Genomic DNA, 4,878 nt, shown 5'->3' on the forward strand with positions numbered 1-4,878 from the left:
ATTGAATAAACCAATATTTTTTAAAGTGAAATTAATTTCATTTAAGATCCATTGGCTTCTGTGAATGAATGTGTAATAAGAAATGATAAGGCTACCACGTTGGTTGAGGCATGTTTTCCAATTGGGTAAAAAAACAAGAATAGCTGTTGTTTTGCCTTTACGCTACTGGTCCGGCCCAGTTGAGATCAGACGGGTTGAATGTGGCCCCCGAACCAAAATGAGTTTGACACCCCTGCTGTAGTCGATACAGGGTCTGAGGGTCTTATCTTTTTTCTCAACGAAGAAAAATCCAGCTCCAACAGTTGACAAGGATGGGCGGATGTGACAGAGAGAGAGAGCTTCCTGAATGTAACTCTCCATGGAGAGTTTCTCAGGTCCGGACAGATTAAATAACCTCCCTTTGGGAAGAGAGGCTCCACTGAGGAGTTCAATGGCGCAGTCGTAAGGCCTATGAGGTGGTAGAGCACAGGCCTTAGACTTACTGAACACGGTTTTGAGATTATGATAACAAGACGGAACTTTAGACAAATCAACATCCTCCTGTTCTGGGAATTTGGTAGTGACCGAGGAGGGAAGAGCAGAATGTAAACAATTAGCCATGCAAAAGGTACTCCAGTTAACAACCCGGGATTTAGACCAGTCTATTTGGGGGTTATGTTGGCGTAACCAGGAAAACCCTAAGATAACCGGGGTTTGAGGAGAGTTGGTGATAAAGAACTGATGGTACTCGCTGTGATTACTGGACGAAATAAGCTGGATAGTTTCCGTACGTTGAGTGATCTTCGAAAGTAATTTACCCCCCAAACCGGCAGCCTTAACAGGGGTTACTAGGGCTTCAACCGGTAATTTAAGTTGACGAACGAGATTAGAATCTATGAGGCTGTGTTCAGCTCCAGAGTCAATTAAGGCATTACATTCATGGACATGGTTCAGACATGAAAACTTGACAGGCATGAACAGGAAAGACTCGGTGGTCTTTTCCGACAGGTCCCCTCACGACCTGTCGCTTAGCGAGGGGTTCGGGAGTTTAAACGGATGGGACAATGAGAAACAGTGTGACTGGCATCTCTGCAATAAAAACATAAACCCTCGTTGCGGCGTTTATGCCTTTCTTCAGGGGAGAGTTTCGAATGTCCTATCTGGATGGTTTCGTCAGCGAAGCTGCTAGAGGCGTCAGCGCAAGCGGTCGTAGGATTGTGAACCAGAAAGGGACGGTGAGGAACATCAGAGGGAGGTCGGCGTATAGTTAAGCTACGTTCTGCCTGGCGCTCACGGAGCCGTATGTCAGAGCGGAGCGCGGCGGTCACAAGTTCTTCAAAATTAACTGTTTCGGGTTGGGTACATAAGTGATCTTTGATTTTTTTCGTTCAGGGATTGATAGAAAATACCCTTTAGAGCAATGTCCAGCCAGCCCGCCTCAACCGCCAAAATCCGGAAGTCTATGATGTGGTTTCTCACCAGACGGTTACGCTGCTTGAGGCTGAGTAACCGCCGGGTCGCTTCTTCCTGTTTGCGTGGCTGGTCGAAAACTAGTTGAAATTCACCTATGAAGCGGTCAAAGGGGAGATGTGATATCGGATTGGTGGCCAAAAAGGCCTGGGCCCACTGAAGAGCTTTACTGCGGAGTGAATTGACTACTAAGGAAATTTTGCGCTGATCAGAATGATAATACAGGGAAGCTTGTTGACAGAGTAGTCGGCACTGTAATAGGAAACCACCGCATGCTTCTACGTCCTCAGGGCCAGCGGCATTTGTGAGAAGATATCGTCGCACCTGGAGCAGGTTCTGGCTGGAGCTCCTAAGGAACCAGGAGCGTCTTAGTATGGTGGCTAACCGGTGAAGGTCTTCTGCTCCTGACTACAAGGTGGGAGACAAGGTGTGGCTGTCCATGTCGGATATCCTTTTGAAAGGTGGTTCCAGGAAACTGCAGCCTAGATACATCGGTCCGTTTCCCATCACTCGTATCATCAACCCTGTGGCCGTGAGACTGGACCTGCCGCGCTCCATGAAGGTGCATCCTGTGTTCCACGTTAGCAAGCTAAAGCCTGTTCGGGATTAAAAGCCTGTAAAAGTTATTTAGTTTGTTTGTCATTCCTGCACCTGGGTTCCTCCCTTGGTTCCATGTAACAGTATGTGTTTTTACGTGTTCTTTTGTTTTATTATTCGTGTTATTTTTACTATGTTTTTACTATATTTTTTTAGCCAAGCACTTTGAGATGCTCTGTAGTATAAAAAGCACTATGTAAATAAAGTTGGATTTGAATTTAAAAGATTTGCTTCACTGTTTTGTGCCTCTATTTGAGTAGAATCAGCCTCCTAGTAAAGATCTAACAGCCTAATAATCAACTAGATGCTAACTCTTAAGTTAAGCAACCCTCTGTCCTTTAAGCTGAGCTTCAATGTCAAGAAAAGAAGTCACATTTTTGGAGATTTGAAAACAATCCTACTGTGCATTAAAACCTGCAGTCTATTGTAAAATAATAACTGTGTTGTACAGTTATAATGCCTTGAAACAATGTTGTGGGGAACCAGAATGCAACAGTAGGAACTTGATACACAGATGCTATTAACATATGACAGAGCTGATTTGACTATTACTAAACAGTTACATAAAAAGTCTATTTCCCAAAAAGACAATTCTTGGAACGACGTACATAAGTTATTTCATATTAGCTAATCACCAAACTTTATAGGATAAAAATAATCATGCATGCAAAAGTGTTTGTGTCCAAGTCTGATGAAAGAGAAACAACTTCCCAACAAAAGCATGACAACTACTGGTATGTATAATCTGTGTAAAGACAGGAACCGAACTCGTTCTGTGTGAATTATAGCGTCAGAAGATTTTGCAGTTCTGAGAGACTATGCGGGAAAACTGAGAATTATTGGGTATTATCTCTTTTCATTCTCCTCATGCGTAAAGGTACCTGGGTAACCCTTGTGCTATCCTAAGCACTTTAACATTGGGAGTGTGGTCATCTAGACCAGTGTTTTTCAACCAGTGTGCCGCGGCACACTAGTGTGCCGTGGGAGATGGTCAAGTGTGCCGTGGAAAATTGCCCTCATTAACTGATCTAAAAACATTAACCATCTCCAGGAAATCAGCTCTTTGTTCATCCAAACAGGTCCTGATAAAACACTGAGTAGTTAGGAATATAAACGATCATAAAATACTTTTTTCGTTGTGTTTATTTGATTCTATTAAAGACATTTTGATAAGAATGACGGTAACGCGAAATAGCTGCAGCTATAACTGTGTAAGGAAAAGTCCCGCAGCTTTTACTGTCTCCACGACACCACCAATCATTCTTGAAGGCTTAATCACATGTCATCAGTCTGACCAATCAGAAGTGGTTAAAGTTTCCACTTCCTTGTTCCAATTTAGCTCATAACTCAGTCAGTTCCGACAAAAACACCAGCTAAAGCTCGTCTTTAGCAGTGTAACTTTCCACAGAATCCGGTATCAGACCGTGGAAAAAGTGAACAAAACCATGAAGCTCAGAGACGCGAGTCTTTCTGTCGTTTTCTCACAGTTTTCACACTACATCTCCCATGATGCATTGGCTTAAAGGGACAGCGTCTTGAAAACACAACGAACATACAGTTTGTATGTAACTTAACTTTTATTACATCTTTTAGAAAAACATCTGCAACTTCCTGCTTTTTCTGCCACAATTATCACAAAAATGAACGTCATATTGCCGGGGGGGGGGGGGGGGGGGGGGGGGGCTGTAGATCAAAACAGACTATGAGTTTCTGCCGCGGGATTTTTGTCAAGGTTAAAGTGTGCCGTGGCTCAAAAAAGGTTGAAAAACACTGATCTAGACCCACTAGACAGTCTGTTAAATCTTTTTTCTTCAATGATTTGTGATCTTCACTTTACATGAAATCTTTCCACCTTTATCCACCTTTGTCATAGTAGGAATAACACGTCAATGTAAGGGTGGGGTCATTTAAGATAGCACCATGGTTAAGAGAACTGGACATAGTCAGTGTGACGTCACCCACAGAAAATGATTTACATCTGGTTTCAACAAAATGAAGTCAATTTAGTCTGCATAGTTTCGCGATACAGACTTCGCCAACAGCAGAATAAACAGGATTGGAGGTGGAGTTGCCCTTTATATTGAAAAGAGTTTAAAATGGAAACTGGTAAAATGCATGACATCTGCTATGGATGATTTAATGGAAAGTGTCACTGTGGAAATAGAGTTACAATAAAAGGAATTTGATTGTTGGATGTGTATATAGGAAACCAGGATCAAAAATTGAAACTTTAAAAGAAATCAATCATATCCCCCATTAAATCAGAAATTAAATACTTGGGCATCTATATCAACAAAGACCAAAAAATAAGCCAATCAAGGAATGTGGGTGAAAAACTTGATGAATGTAAGACAAATCGCTGCTGGGTCGGATCTATCTGACAAAGATGGAGGGTTTGTCTAGATGCATTTATCCATCTTACTCTAATGCCATCCCAAACAAAATGATAAAATACATCAACCAAATGACTTTTAACTTTATTTGGAGAAACAAGCCTCATTACATGAAAAAAAAACTATATGGTCATTTAAGGATGGGGGTCTCAAAGTTATTGATTTTGACTGTCTTAACGGAACCCTAAAAATAAACTGGTTGAAATCGTGGATCAAACACAACCAATCCTTCTGGTTTTGTGTCCCAAATTATTTATTTAACAAATTAGGCGGGTTGAAGTTGGTGCTTATTAGTGATTTTGACATTAATAAGCTCCGTATAGCATTATCAGAGTTCCACAAACAAATTCTGCAATACTGGAAAATATTGTATGTGCATAATTTCTCACCACACTTAAATATCATTTGGAACAACAGATACATCCTCCACAAAAACAAA

Source organism: Oryzias latipes, chromosome 21, assembly GCF_002234675.1.
Source record: "Oryzias latipes chromosome 21, ASM223467v1".
NCBI classification, from domain to species: domain Eukaryota; kingdom Metazoa; phylum Chordata; class Actinopteri; order Beloniformes; family Adrianichthyidae; genus Oryzias; species Oryzias latipes.